General features: G+C 42.1%; 1 long non-coding RNA gene across 1 annotated transcript in view; it reads right to left on the minus strand.

Annotated features, from left to right (window-relative positions):
* Positions 1–3,349: 3,349 nt before the first annotated feature.
* Positions 3,350–17,054, minus strand: part of LOC118761859 — a 15,273-nt gene continuing 1,568 nt past the window's right edge. The window contains exon 2 of the long non-coding RNA XR_004997688.1: positions 3,350–3,508. This is a non-coding gene — a long non-coding RNA (uncharacterized LOC118761859). The remainder of the gene's footprint in view (positions 3,509–17,054) is intronic.

Genomic DNA, 17,054 nt, shown 5'->3' on the forward strand with positions numbered 1-17,054 from the left:
CTTATATATTTTTTCGTCCAGCCCGTGCTAGCACGGAAAACGGATGTTAAACGATGATGATGATGATGATGATATATCTATCATATATATATATATATATATATATATATATATGTATGCATGATAGGTTTCGGCCAGTATTAGCGCAGGTCATGTTTAACGTAATCCCACTACCGGGCGAATCAGGATGCGGACAATATGACCCACTCGAGGAGAGAGTTGCTGTTTACGGGGACATATCCTGGTGTTGGAGTTTTATCCGGGATTTCTTGAAGGATTTTTCCAAATACTTCTTGAACTTTATGGGTGTCTTTTTCTGCTTTAATGTATTTTGGTGTAATGCTAAATGGAGCGGGGCCACTTGAGGTGAAATAATTTTGCCGTATTGTTGTTATGTGATGCGAGTTTGATTTATGTTGTGGGCAGATAATACGGGGCCCAGGCCTTGGGTATATCTTAAAGCTGATGCCAACATCATTTGGGCAATGCTGATGAGATATTTTCCACCATGATTTTGGGAGGCTTTATTATATGTATCGTGCATGTAGTTCTAGTTTTCTGTCCCTTATTTTGCCCCTTTCCAATAATATCAGCTGCGCTCTGTAGACATATTATTATTATTATCGTTATTATTATTATTATTATTATTAAAACATTCACATAAACGATTATTTGTAAAAGCAAATAAAATCTTCTGAAGCGTGTCAATTGAATAAAGCAGAACAATATTTATACAGTCCAAAAATCAATATCTATAAACAATATCTGAATTTCAACAAAGAAAGTTTTGTATATTCACCGAGGGGCAAATGTGTCTGCTTCTTAAGTAGCTCATACAGAGAGATGTATGGCAAAGAAATTGCCAAATCTTATAAAATAAGGGAGTCAAAGGCGACTAAAGCACCTAGTAATGCTATATGTGTTACTTGAATTATTTACGTTTCCTGACAGCTTTTTTTTTCTATGAAGATATGTGGCAATATTCCATCAGTATTTGCAGAAATATAATATATACACTGTTGGTGTGTGTTTGTAGGTTTTTTTCTATGAAATCATTCGTAATATTGACTGATTCGGACTTAGAAGAGTGAGAAAAAGATGTTGGTAGACAGATAAATTCCACTTAATTCTAAGTAACAGTTTCAAAATGGAATTCATTCACTTCATTATTTAGATCTATATTTTCCTATTGATCACAAATCTTTAAAATAGGGAACGAAGAGGGGTAGGTGGTGATGGACAGTGAAGTATAACTGGCAACACTACGAATCATGTGAATGTAATCAAAATCGTGTTCTTTCTTTGATCTCCTGAGAACTGCATATTGTTTATGTGTGGCCTTTGACAAAAACACTAGCGACAGTATAACGTATTGGTAGAATTAAAACGAAATAAACATATAAACATGATTATATACAAAATAGAAAATGTACTGGTTTATCTGTTCCATTGCCAGGAAATACTTACTGTGGTGGTAAAAATGCTTCTAATTTTCTTCTCAAATTTGGGTCCTTAATGAGGTCCAATGGTGTGTTATTGTTGTTGTTTTTATGGTGAAAGTCCGCTCCCTGGCTGGCGAGATATCTCGCAACCACTATACCAGAGAGTATTTCCTTCTTTTTCAGGTTAAGGGCAGTACAGCACTACAAATGATGAAATATAAAATGATGACAATATTACAGAAATATTCAAAACAAATGCCCCTAATTACACAAAAGTTCATCTAAATTTACTCATAGCTTGTTTATCCACTAATTAAAGCAATTACAAAGTATTGAGTTCCTACATAATCTTTAATTGAGTCCATTTTCTATTTTTATGTTTTTACTTTATTTTCAACACTGAGACACCCTCTAAATATATTGTCATTACATTGAGCAGGACAAACCGTATTGATTAACATCAAGCTTATTAATGAGTAAATATATACTTGTCAATCACAAATATCACAATATATTCAGTAGAAAAGTTAAATATAGGAAGAACAAACCAACAAGAACCTATCTATATAATTGGCTTGATAAAGGCGACCATGTGGCCATAAGAAAGAGTATTGTATATATAAATATAACACAACATGAGAAGAAAGAACATAAGTTATATCAGAAACAAGAACACCTATAACATAACAAAGTCAATACCACACAGACATGACCAAACATATCAATAATGTTTCCATAATTAAGCAAGAAGCATCTTTGAATGATGGCGGTAAAGTAAAGGAAGCAGGAATTAGTGTCAAGTCAGAAGAGTAATGGAAGAGTATTTTTAATCACGGACAAGTGAATTTTGGAAGAGGTGACTTGCAAGTCTACCAGATAGATGGAAGAGCATTGTAGAAGATGAAGGAGAATATGTTTTAGATTAACAGAAAAATATAAGGATTATAAAAAACTGCTTCATTTATGAGATGACAGCAAAAAGTCCAGAAGTATTGAAGTCCATACTGTTGATGACATCAGATAGCCGAATACAGTAAACGGGCTTTAAACAGCATTTTACAAGATATATACTCAAACTCAAAATCATTACTTGTGTGTGTTTGTCTGTGTGAGTGTGTGTGTGTGTGTGTGAGTGTGTGTGTGTGTGTGTGTGTGTGTGTGTGTGTGTGTGTGTGTGTGTGTGTGTGTGTGTGTGTGTGTGTTTGTGTGTGTGTGTGCCTAAGTACAGAACTTAAATACTGGAAAACTCACTAAGGACCATGCTTTATTGCATTTATCCTCTAGTGTCTTAACATTGAACAATGTTATGACATGTCCACAAAAGTCAGTGGATTCATGTCGTATATAAGAAGTAGGATAGAGAGCAGTTTCACTCAGAATTCTTCATAGAATGGACTGGATGTCTTTACCATGGCACCAGCACTATAAAGCTCAGACATCTCTTCTATCCTGCATCATTGTTAATTGAGAATAATATCTCCTCTATTAAATAGGCCACTTCTCCGTCACATTGTGATGGCTGTGTTTATATGGCCAACAACCGAGATGGGTCACCTCTCGACCGTGGTGAGACGACATCTTTGAGAGTGAAAGGAGATGGAATATTGTTTGTTACATAATATCACTCGGGTCATAAGGGGAGACTGGATTACGGAATGGTAATGGAGGATGGGGTTGATAGGGGAGATTGATACATGACAAGCAAAGTTTGTCTGTCTGCCTGTCTCTCTCTCTCACACTCCCACAAAGACTCCCAAATATACAAAATCACACAGACACACACACACTCACACACACAGACACACACACACAGACACACACGCATGTATATACACAAACAATTTTAAAACTTACTTCGTTTAGTTTAAATCCAAGGGTGCACCCTGGAATTAAAAATGTTTTGTTGCCATGGCTAGGTGCAAACAACTGTTACCTTCACCATCAACAGCATTTACATTTGCACCCAGGGCTATTAACAGGTGTGTCATTCCGAGGTGACCCTGGGAAACGGCTTCAAGCAATGGTGTCCTTTCCATTTTGTTCTTAATGTCCAACTGAAGTGAACCCTTTGTGGAAGTAAAAATAGAAAATGAAAATTTACATGAAAATCAGGATGGATATGAATGTGTCATTATTGTCTTCTACTGTATACTTGATCAAACTGATCATGTACATTTGATGTTTGTCCGTAAAATCAACCTTCGTAAGATCCTCTAGATGTTGCTATGAGAATGTGTTCTTGACAGGATAAAGATGTCCTAAATAGATTGTTTCAGCTTAATCTACCTTTCTTCCTAACTATAGTAAGTTTTAGGGGAGCTGAACACGAGTGAACACATGATTAACAGATCAAGACTAGTAAAGAAGAATTGAAATTTCTAAAGTATACTTTTGATGTTGCTATAATTAATAAGAGGTTCATAAAACTGTTGAGGTGGTTAGTGTCCACCACCATGAAATTAATGCGCGTGCACACACACATACACAGAGACACACTCAAATATAATATATATATATATATAATATATATAATATATATATATATGTATATATATAGTGAGAGAGAGAGAGAGAGAGGGAGAGATTTATATACATTACTGTTGGATATATAAATATATATGTTGAATGAGGAATATGTAAAATGAAATTCACGAGAAACTTTATCCATCACAACCATTGGTTTGACCCATCTTGCATCGATTCCTTGCGGGTGGGAGAGTTCTCGGTGTCGCTTTGTATATTGTTGTTGTCAGTAGGTTCTTGGATTATAGCATTATAGCCAACAACCTCCTGGCAACAACATGCCAAGCGAAACCGAGAATATTTAGTGAGGTTTCTTCTGTAAAACAAGACACCAGATGAGATGCATCTGCACTGGAGGATGCAACACATCCGATTATACAGTATCCAACCCACAAGCGTCCGATGCAAAATGGGTCAATACACCATTTCCCAATACCCCATTTGTAATAAAACTCAAAAAACCGTGAAATTCCTGAGGTAGACTAAATGACAATTATATCACTACGTGTGTGTGTGTATGTGTGTGCAGATATACATACATACATACATACATACATACACACATATACATACATACATACATACATACATACATACATACATACATACATACATAGAGAAACTATGCATAGTTTAGCTGTCCAGCGGATGTTGACGTAAAGTGAAAAATAGAATATCTGGAAATAAACTGAATAATGACATATCTGTGTATATATTTGTTTTGATTGTAGAAAAGATAAATCCGGAGAAGAAGCACACTCTAAGATGTAGAGCAGTGTATATTTTAAAACTGGGGAAGGCCGGTTTCCGGGATTACCCTTGGTTTCCGGTCCAAAAAGGATTTAGCTTCATGGCGTATCATTAGACCCCAAAACCTGTTGGCCTAAGACCTCTTCCAAATATGGAGGTTGGAAAAGCCCTACACCTCATACGCCTAATCCCGTCCAATAGCTTTTCCAGCTGCATACGGGTGTATAGTTCGTTGGATGACGTGGGGATGTTATTGCTGGAGTATCCGAGGTCAAATTCTTTCATATTTATGGGAGACCCGTGGTTTCAGTGAATATGTAGAAACGCTTCAATGGTGAGGTATTTAATAGAAACCACATGGTCACTGGGATGATCTCTTGCCAGGGAGCTGAAAGGATCTTTTGCAGAAAACGTAAATCCAAGGCTTTTCCCCTTCCATATTTTGAAGAGGTCTTAGGCCAACAGGTTTTGGGGCCTTACGATCCGGTACAAAGCTAAACCCTTTATTGATGGGAAACCCAGGGTAATCCCATAAACCACCCCAATTCTTTTTATATACATTCATATATAAGTATATATATATATATATGTATATATATATATATATATATATATATATAAGTGTATATGCATGTATGTATATTTACTACTTCCTTTTTGATATCTTACTAAATCAGCTTCTCTCTTCTATAAAAAACTGTTTTGTAAATTATTGTCTTCCATACATTAATATTTTAAAAATAAAATTCTCTTCTTGTATATGTATATTGCATTGAAGAATGGATGTAAACATGATATTCTATGAACTGAGGTGCTTGTCATTTATACCTGTTTTACTTTGTAAATTGTATGATGGCACTGTATGATTTATAACCTATACACTAATGCAGACATGTAAAAAGATTTATCATACACAAAAATTTCTGTGAAACGATGTAACTGGTGAAAGAAATATATTCATCTTATAATTTCTTACTTTATATGTATATATATATATATGTGTGTGTGTGTGTGTATAAATATATACATATCTCAATGCATAGACACACACACACACACACACACACACACCATATATATATATATATATCTGCATATATATATATATGTGTATGTATGTATATATCCATACATATATATACGCACAGACACACACAGACTTCATTGTGTGTGTATGTATATATATATATATATGAGTATTCATCTTATATGTGAGTGCGTATACGCTTGTGTGTGTGTGAGTGTCTCTTTGTCTTGACATCTGTGTGATAGTTGTAAATGAGTGCCACTGTCATATAAGCAGGGTCTCTTATTTCCAACATTCTGCGGGAACATGTCTAGTTCTTGGCAAATGTTAGGTTCCTTGAAAAGAAGAGGAGAAGGTTGGCGATAGGGAGAGCATCCAGCTGCAGGAAATTTGCCTCAATATAATCTATCGGAGCCAAGCAAGTATGATGATGATGATGATCTGTATACATACATATATATATATGTATATATATATTGTATATATATTATAATATATATATATATATATATATATATAGTTAGATTGATAGATAGATAGATAGATAGATAGATAGATAGATAGACACAGAGAGAGATAGAGAGACAGACAGACAGATAGATAGATAGATAGATAGATAGATAGATAGATAGATAGAGAGAGAGAGAGAGATAAAGAGACAGACAGACAGATAGATAGACACATAGATAGATAGATAGATAGACAGAGAGAGAGATAGAGAGACAGACAGACAGATAGATAGATAGATAGATAGATAGATAGATAGATAGATAGATAGATAGATAGATAGATAGATAGACAGAGAGAGAGATAGAGAGACAGACAGACAGATAGATAGACAGATAGATAGATAGATAGATAGACAGAGAGAGAGATAGAGAGACAGACAGACAGACAGATAGATAGATAGATAGATAGACAGATAGATAGATAGATAGATAGAGAGACAGAGAGAGAGATAGAGAGACAGACAGACAGATAGATAGATAGATAGATAGATAGATAGATAGATAGATAGATAGATAGATGGATAGACAGAGAGAGAGAGAGAGAGAGGCAGACAGATAGATAGATAGATAGATAGATAGACAGAGAGAGAGATAGAGAGACAGACAGACAGATAGATAGATAGATAAATAGATAGATAGATAGATAGATAGATAGATAGACAGAGAGAGAGATAGAGAGACAGACAGACAGATAGATAGATAGATAGACAGAGATAGAGATAGAGAGATAGACAGACAGACAGAGAGATAGATAGATAGATACGTTTCTTTATTAGCCACACAGGGCTGCACACAGATGGAACAAATTACAAGGTAGAGCTTTTCTTTTGAAGGTTTAAAAAAAAAAAAAAAAGGAAAAGGGGGAGTTTCGATCAAAAGGGATCGTAAAAGGAGAGAAAGAGGACAAGATAGATAGATAGATAGATAGATAGATAGATAGATAGATAGATAGATAGACAGAGAGAGATAGAGAGAGAGACAGACAGACAGACAGATAGATAGATAGATAGATAGATAGATAGATAGATAGATAGATAGATAGATAGATTGACAGAGAGAGAGATAGACAGACAGACAGACAGACAGATAGATAGATAGATAGATAGATAGATAGATAGATAGATAGAGAGAGAGATAGAGAGACAGATAGATATGTTTCTTTATTAGCCACACAGGGCTGCACACAGATAGAACAAATTACAAGGTAGAGCTTTTCTTTTGAAGGTATTAAAAAAAAAAAAAAAAAGAAGGAAGGGGGAGGTTCGATCAAAAGGGATCGTAAAAGGAGAGGAAGAGGACAAAAATAAGGGGGGTTAAAAAAAAAAAAAAAAGGGGGGGGGGGGAGAGGAAAAAAAAATGATCAATAGGGATCGTTATCACAGAAATGTCAATATGAAGTGTAAAGGGAGAACAGGTGAGGTTTACCCGTGAAAGAAAAGCCTGCGGAAAAGACCACGGTAACCTCGGTCAATGAAGTCACATTTTATATTTCTTTTTTTTTTTGCAAATAAGCAACTTTCTGTTTTCGATTTCTGGGTTCATAGGACTATGCTCAAGGTGGCTTCGTCATTCATACGTGCCATTCTTGCTACATTCACCCATCTTTTTTTTAAAACATTCGCTAGACAAAACTTGCCTCTCTACTCTCACTTTCCTTTTCAAGTGGTACTTGAAGAAGTTGATGAGAGATTGACCAGAGAGGAAAGTGTTTGTCTCCAATCCTTTCAGACGCGTCCACCAGATACATTCTTTCGCCATAGCCACAAGGATGATGAAAATAGCTCTTCCTTCCCGTTTGAAGGAAGGAGGCGTGACAATATTGACGATAGACTCAGCTGATAAACCGACTCGTCCCACACGTGACAGCAGTTGTTCGACATAAGCCCACAGGTCGGAAATTGTTGGACACTGAACGAGTGCGTGCAGAACGGTTTCGTCGCTCTGACCGCATCTCGGGCAGGTCGGCCCCGTGTTTCTCGAGCCGTGTCTGTAGAGCTTATCCCGAACGGGTAGCGCTTCTCGGTAGCACTGCCAGGCCAGGGATCTCTGGAAGTTGTCCATGGGCCTGGCCCGAAAGTCGTCCCGAACAGGCGGGTCAGGTACTCCTCGTCGACGTCCAGGTTCGCCCCGAGCTCGTCGTCGTACCTCCCCTCCACTAAACCCCTATAGAATGCTTTGGTTGTGTTGAAGTCACTTAAGGTCGACCCGGACGGCAGAGTTGCTTGAGAGCAACGCGACACTCGCGGTGCCATTCGCCCTTCCTCGGCCTCTTTTTGATCCACGACTGCAGTTCGGTCATGGACGAGCTGCGAAAGCGTGCCTCACAAACGGCGACACACTGTTCACCGTCGTCTACATAGAGCCAGAGATGTCGCAGTCTCAGCGCGTGTCTGCGCATCATCAACCACGGCATGCCCACCCTCCTTTTAACGGGTGTTGACAGCAATGGATCGCCTGACCATCGGGACGCATCCTTTCCACAAGAAGCGAAGAGAGACAGATAGATAGATAGATAGATAGATAGATAGATAGATAGATAGATAGATAGATAGATAGACAGAGAGAGAGATAGAGAGACAGACAGACAGATAGATATAGATAGATAGATAGATAGATAGACAGAGAGAGAGATAGAGAGACAGACAGACAGATAGATAATAGATATGTTTCTTTATTAGCCACACAGGGCTGCACACAGATAGAACAAATTACAAGGTAGAGCTTTTCTTTTGAAGGTTTAAAAAAAAAAAAAAGGAAGGGGGAGTTTCGATCAAAAGGGATCGTAAAAGGAGAGAAAGAGGACAAAAAAAAGGGGGGTTAAAAAAAAAGGGGGGAGAAAAAAAAAAATTGATCAATAGGGATCGTTATCACAGAAATGTCAATATGAAGTGTAAAGGGGAGGACAGGTGAGGTTTACCCGTGGAAAGAAAAGCCTACGGAAAAGACCACGGTAACCTCGGTCAATGAAGTCACATTTTATATTTCTTTTTTTTTTTTTTTTTTGCAAATAAGCAACTCTCTGTTTTCGATTTCTGGGTTCATAGGACTATGCTCAAGGTGGCTTGGTCATTCATACGTGCCATTCTTGCTACATTCACCCATCTTTTTTTAAAACATTCGCTAGACAAAACTTGCCTCTCTACTCTCACTTTCCTTTTCAAGTGGTACTTGAAGAAGTTGATGAGAGATTGACCAGAGAGGAAAGTGTTTGTCTCCAATCCTTTCAGACACGTCCACCAGATACATTCTTTCGCCATAGCCACAAGGATGATGAAAATAGCTCTTCCTTCCCGTTTGAAGGAAGGAGGCGTGACAATATTGACGATAGACTCAGCTGATAAACCGACTCGTCCCACACGTGACAGCAGTTGTTCAACATAAGCCCACAGGTCGGAAATTGTGGACACTGAACGAGTGCGTGCAGAACGGTTTCGTCGCTCTGACCGCATCTCGGGCAGGTCGGCCCCGTGTTTCTCGACCCGTGTCTGTAGAGCTTATCCCGAACGGGTAGCGCTTCTCGGTAGCACTGCCAGGCCAGGGATCTCTGGAAGTTGTCCATGGGCCCTGGCCCGAAAGTCGTCCTGAACAGGCGGGTCAGGTACTCCTCGTCGACGTCCAGGTTCGCCCCGAGCTCGTCGTCGTACCTCCCCTCCACTAAACCCGTATAGAATGCTTTGGTTGTGTTGAAGTCACTTAAGGTCGACCCAGGACGGCAGAGTTGCTTGAGAGCAACGCGACACTCGTGGTGCCATTCGCCCTTCCTCGGCCTCTTTTTGATCCACGACTGCAGTTCGGTCATGGAGACGAGCTGCGGGAAAGCGTGCCTCACAAACGGCGACCACACCTGTTCACCGTCGTCTACATAGAACCAGAGATGTCGCAGTCTCAGCGCGTGTCTGCGCATCATCAACCACGGCACGCCCAGCCCTCCTTTTAACGGGTGTTGACAGCAAATGGATCGCCTGACCATCGGGACGCATCCTTTCCACAAGAAGCGAAAGAGGATGCGTTGTAGTTTGGTGATGGTAGGGTCGGGACAAGGTACGACGGTCAGGCGGTAGTAGATGACGGACGGGATGTACGTGTTCGCCACCTCCGCTCGACCTTTTAGGGACAGTTTCCTCTCGGCCCATTGCCGGGCGAGAGTGACCACCCTACTCGTTATCTCGTTCCAGTTCTTCACCACTTGGAGGTCCGGACCAAACCAGACCCCGAGCAACTCAACCGGGCCGTCGGTCCAGCGTCCCACGACGGAGGCGCTGGTGGACGGCATGGGCTTGCTTCTCCAGGTGCCTAGTCGCAAGCCCACTGACTTTTCCCGGTTGATTTTCGCTCCTGTCACCGCTTCGTAGTTTTTCAGTGTCTCGCCGACCAGCTCGATGTGCTCGTGGCTAGACACTATGACGGTGACGTCGTCCGCGTATGCAGACACGCTCGTCCCGCATCCCAATTCTTGCGGGATGCCCCTTAGAGTCGCCAGCTTCCGCAGTAGTGGCTCAAGAGTCAATACGTATAGAAGCGCCGAGAGGGGGCATCCCTGACGGACCGAACGTGCAATGTCGAAAGGTCTCGATAGATGTCCATTTACGCGAATTACCGAACGGATGCCTCTGTACAAGGCAGCTATCCAGCCGCGGAAGACGGGACCGAAACCAGCCGCTCTCAGGACTGCCCCCAAGTATCGATGGTCTACCCTATCAAAAGCTTTCGATTGATCCAAGTTGATCAGGGCCCCACCCATGCCAGGTTCGTTAACTACCCTGTCTATGATGTAGCGCATCAGATGGAGGTTATCATGGATGGTCCGGCCTGGCACGGCGCATGTTTGCGCCTTGACGACCAGTTTCTCGATGACAAGCGCCAACCTCTTGGCTAGCACCTTGGCCAAAATTTTCAAGTCTGCATTAAGCAGAGTGATGGGCCTAAAGTTATCTATTACATTTCCCTTGTTTAGATCTTTCTTCAGCAGTGTTACGGCTCCTCGGCTCACAAAACCAGGAATGCTCCCGTTTTGCTGCCAGTTGCAGTACACCGCCGCCAAGAGATCTCCAAACAAGTCTGGCATACAATTGTAAAGCTCGTAGGGTAGACCATCCAAACCCGGTGATTTGTCCCTCGAGCATTCTGCCATCGCTTCCCGCACTTCCGCCGCCGTGATGGCACCTTCGCAGCACCCTGCCTTTCTTGTCGAGAGTCGTGGTAGGCTATGTAGGTAGGCACTGAAGTCCACCCTACGTTCTTGCCCTCCACTCGTTCCGAACAGTCGGGCAAAATGCTGCTGAAAGGCCTCACACATTTTACTTGGCTCGAGCAATTCGCGCCCCTGTTCATCTACCAGTGACCGAATGGTGGCTTTGTTGCCCTGTTGCGCCTCTGCCACCCGGGCCTCTCTCGCGGCTCCAACACCTTCGTTCCTTAGAGCACGCATTCTAGCTCTGACAGCACATCCTTCGTGTTTGGCGTTGAAGTGTTGGTCGAGGGCCAACCTCGCCGCCAAAACGTCGGATGCGATGCCGCTTCTAATTGCCTCTTCTAGCTTCTTAACTAGCTCACCCTCTACTCTATTTCTATCTATGGCTAGTGCTTTGCTGTACCTAATCGCTTCTGCTTTTACTGCTCTCTTGAGGGCAACCACCATTTGTTGTTGATGATGGCTCCCGTCAAAGCCCTCTTTACTAGTGTGCTAATCCGGTCTCTGAAAACTTGTCTCGATGGGAAAGACGCGTTTAGTTTCCAGTATCCGGGACCCTGCCTAAGTGTCTTACCTAAGTCTAGCGTACATGTCACAAGTTTGTGATCCGTGTAGCTGACTATGTGGAATTGTGGACATCCTATGCTATCTCTATCTACTGTCCTACACAGTATCCTATCTAGATACGATCTCGACGACCCGATGCGGTTGCTCCATGTCCACGTTGGCGCATTCGGGTGGTCTAGTCGGAACCTGTCAGACAGTTGAAAGCGTCTGAGCAGGTCTCTGAGGCATTTGCATCCCCGTCTATTCCTATCTCTACCCACGTAGTCTACATGCGTGTCCAAGGTAGCATTCCAATCCCCCACTAAGAGTAAAGGACGAGACGTTCCCAAGAAAACTTCTAGACGTTGAAAGAAATCCGCCCGACCTGTTAGGCGGTGCGTAAACTGATACGAGTCGAAAAGCGCACCCATTGCTGCCGTCGACATCCAGGACGACCAGTCTACCCTCCGGGTCTACGAATATTGTCCTTACTTTGAGATCCAGACTCTTGTGAAAAAGTACCGCGGTGCCACTACCGCCCATTCTCGGCAGACAGGGGGAAAAATAAATGTTGAATTGTCCGCCAAACATGGTCTTTAGGGCCCGCGGATTGTGGAGTCTGGTCTCGCTGATGGCTATGATTTCTAACTTATGTGACTTTATGTCATTTAAGAGGTACCCTTGTTTCCAAGGGGACCCCAAGCCACGCGCATTTACACAACCAATCTTGATCATAGTTCTAATGAATTAGAATACAGAGGTTACTTACTGCTCGAAAGTTTTTGCTTTCTCCTCCGTTGGTTTGTCCTCGAGAAGATCCCAGTACAGTTTCTTTGTGAGATATTTTTGGCATTTACCAACCGCACTGGGGAAAATGCCTTTGAGTGTGTGGTGCAGACTTTTGGAGATGTGTAATATTTTGATGTGGTCTGGTGGTGTTGTGTATGGGTGATTGTTTGTTTTTATGTCATCTTCTGTTATGTTTGTTTTTGATTGGATGTATTCCATCAAATTTGTGTTTTTGGTGTCTATGGCTGTGAGCATGTTTGCTGTATATGTTTTTGTGGTGTTGGTGTGGCTGTTGTTTGCGTTGGGTTTTGAAATGTCTTCGGGAGATGTATGTCCCCCTGCTTTGTTCGTGTTTGCATTTGGTTTGGTTGTGTTTCTGCTCTTTATTTTCCTTCTTTTTGTAGCTATTTGCCATTCCTCACTGGTTTCGTCTTCCGACGAAATTTCTGAGGAATCAGAAGGGGGTAGGGGTATGTTGTGGGCTTCTATGTATGTCTGTGTAAGTGGTTGTGTTGTTGTTTTCGTTGTTGTTGGTTGTTGAGTGCTTTTGTGTGTTGAGTGCGGTATAAGGGATGGGGGATCAGTTTGTGTGTGTTTTCTTTGTTTTTCTGTTCCTTTGGGTTTTGCTGTTGATGGTGGTGTGGTATTTTTTCAGGTGTCGAGTGGTTTTTGGTTGATGACGGATTAGCTTGGTGTGCTTCTCTTGTCTTCTGTGTTGATGGTGGTGTGGGTAGTAGAGCTTTTTTTCCGGAGTGCTTTGGTTGTGGTAGTGGTTGTTGTTGTTGCTCTTGGTGTGCAGTGGTTGGGCACGTCTTTTTCAAGTGTGTTTCGCTTCCACACAAATAGCAGCGTGGTCGCCTGCCCTCTACCACTATATAGAGTTTGTAGCCTCCTGGCAGTTCTATAGCGGTGGGTATTCTCTCTCTCTTGCTGCTTCATCCAATTGAAGCAGGAATTCGATTGATTTGCCCACAGTCTTTCTCTCCTAGAACCGCGATTTCCAGGATGTTTGTCTCTGACATTGTCTCTGACATTTCAAAGCAGATGGCAGAGACCAACCATTGTGTTTCGACATCAAATGGTATGTTTTTTATTTGGACTTTCGTGACCCTTTTGTTTAAATAGACTGGTATCATTACCAAGTCGTCCGAATGTAGCTCCAATGTGGAAAAACGTTTTGCTAAACTTTCGTTGAGGAAACGTACTTGGACTGTACCAAATTTGTTTCCCCAGCTGATATATTCCTTGGAGTCCCATGATGGACGAAGGCATTTTCGATTTTTTCCTGCGGTGCATTTTCTGTTCTTGTTTTTTTGTTTATTACTTTATAAATTATTGTTTTTTTTGTGTGTTTTCCACAATGTGTTGTGGAATGTGAAGGTGCAATTTGTCTCCTTCTTTGGAGAAGAGTGCCTTTGTGCGGTTTATCTCTTGTGTGGTGAATGTTACAATTGTTCTTTTTTGTTTTGTTACGTCCGCAAAATTCGTTTTGAATTTGGCAGTAGAAGTGTTAATTGTGGCAGTGTTAATTGAAGTCATGGTAGTGGTGTTGGTGTTGGCGGTATTAGCAGCAGAAGGCTTGATGTAGCATTTGACGTCGTAGTAGTGGTGTTGGTGTTGGCGGTGTTGTCTTTGGTAGGCGACTTTGTGCCAATTTCGTTGTTGTTGTTGTTGGTGGTGATGGTGGTGGTGATGGTGGTGGTGCTGGCATTCATGTTTTCGTTTGTATTCATTTTTGAAATCCCTTTCTCTGTCCCTTTATCATCAACAAGTGGTGTGGGGAGTGAGGGGAAATCTAAGTTAATGTCTTTGGTCGCGGCGATGGTGAATGCGACGTTAGATTTGTTGTTGTTGTTGTTGGTGGTGGTGATGGTGGTGACAGCGGTGTTCACGCTGCGATGTTTAGCAGCTAGTGGTAGCAATAGTGTTTTGCTACCGTTCTGCATGACTGGCGGGCTAGCCACGTGGTTTCTAGTTGCCATTTTCAAAATGAAAAATGGCTAAAAAACCCACGAAAGTTTTGAAAGTTTTTTTGTAATTTCGCCCATACAGGGGCGGAATTCTACGTGAATAATTCTCAGGTTTTTTAGTGAATGAAATTGCACGACGATTAAAACAAAATATTTGACAACAAGCAGTTTTAAACATGTAAAAGTGGCCAACTTACGTGGAGCCGATATGACTAGCATCCGTCCATTGTGAGAGCAGATAGATAGATAGATAGATAGATAGATAGATAGATAGATAGAGAGATAGACAGAGAGAGAGATAGAGAGACAGACAGACAGATAGAGAGATAGATAGATAGACAGAGAGAGAGATAGAGAGACAGACAGACATATAGATAGACAGAGAGAGAGATAGAGAGACAGACAGATAGATAGATAGATAGATAGATAGATAGATATGTTTCTTTATTAGCCACACAGGGCTGCACACAGATAGAACAAATTACAAGGTAGAGCTTTTCTTTTGAAGGTTTAAAAAAAAAAAAAAAGGAAGGGGGAGTTTCGATCAAAAGGGATCGTAAAAGGAGAGAAAGAGGACAAAAAAAGGGGGGTTAAAAAAAAGGGGGAGAGGAAAAAAAAAATTTGATCAATAGGGATCGTTATCACAGAAATGTCAATATGAAGTGTAAAGGGGAGGACAGGTGAGGTTTACCCGTGGAAAGAAAAGCCTACGGAAAAGATAACGGTAACCTCGGTCAATGGAGTCACATGTTATATTTCTTTTTTTTTTTTTTTGCAAATAAGCAACTCTCTGTTTTCAATTTCTGGGTTCATAGGATCATGCTCAAGGTGGCTTCGTCATTCATACGTGCCATTCTTGCTATATTCACCCATCTTTTTTAAAACATTCGCTAGACAAAACTTGCCTCTCTACTCTCACTTTCCTTTTCAAGTGGTACTTGAAGAAGTTGATGAGAGATTGACCAGAGAGGAAAGTGTTTGTCTCCAATCCTTTCAGACGCGTCCACCAGATACATTCTTTCGCCATAGCCACAAGGATGATGAAAATAGCTCTTCCTTCCCGTTTGAAGGAGGGAGGCGTGACAATATTAACGATAGACTCAGCTGATAAACCAACTCGTCCCACACGTGACAGCAGTTGTTCGACATAAGCCCACAGGTCGGAAATTGTTGGACACTGCACGAGTGCGTGCAGAACGGTTTCGTCGCTCTGACCGCATCTCGGGCAGGTCGGCCCCGTGTTTCTCGAGCCGTGTCTGTAGAGCTTATCCCGAACGGGTAGCGCTTCTCGGTAGCACTGCCAGGCCAGGGATCTCTGGAAGTTGTCCATGGGCCCTGGCCCGAAAGTCGTCCTGAACAGGCGGGTCAGGTACTCCTCGTCGACGTCCAGGTTCGCCCCGAGCTCGTCTTCGTACCTCCCCTCCACTAAACCCCTATAGAATGCTTTGGTTGTGTTGAAGTCACTCAAGGTCGACCCAGGACGGCAGAGTTGCTTGAGAGCAACGCGACACTCGCGGTGCCATTCGCCCTTCCTCGGCCTCTTTTTGATCCACGACTGCAGTTCGGTCATGGAGACGAGCTGCGGGAAAGCGTGCCTCACAAACGGCGACCACACCTGTTCACCGTCGTCTACATAGAGCCAGAGATGTCGCAGTCTCAGCGCGTGTCTGCGCATCATCAACCACGGCATACCCAGCCCTCCTTTTAACGGGTGTTGACAGCAAATGGATCACCTGACCATCGGGACGCATCCTTTCCACAAGAAGCGAAAGAGGATGCGTTGTAGTTTGGTGCTGGTAGGGTCGGGACAAGGTACGACGGTCAGGCGGTAGTAGATGACGGACGCGATGTACGTGTTCGCCACCTCCGCCCGACATTTTAGGGACAGTTTCCTCTTGGCCCATTGCCGGGCGAGAGTGACCACCCTACTCGTTATCTCGTTCCAGTTCTTCTCCACTTGGAGGTCTGGACCAAACCAGACCCCGAGCAACTCAACCGGGCCGTCGGTCCAGCGTCCCACGACGGAGGCGCTGGTGGACGGCATGGGCTTGCTTCTCCAGGTGCTGAGTCGCAAGCCCACTGACTTTTCCCGGTTGATTTTTGCTCCTGTCACCGCTTCGTAGTTTTTGTCTATGATAGATAGATAGATAGATAGATAGATAGATAGATAGACAGAGAGATAGAGAGACAGACAGACAGATATATAGATAGATAGATAGATAGATAGATAGATAGATAGATAGATAGACAGATAGATAGATAGATAAATAGATAGATAGATAGACAGAGAGAGAGATAGATAGATAG

Source organism: Octopus sinensis, unplaced genomic scaffold (genome assembly GCF_006345805.1).
Source record: "Octopus sinensis unplaced genomic scaffold, ASM634580v1 Contig18094, whole genome shotgun sequence".
Classification (NCBI taxonomy): Eukaryota; Metazoa; Mollusca; class Cephalopoda; order Octopoda; family Octopodidae; genus Octopus; species Octopus sinensis.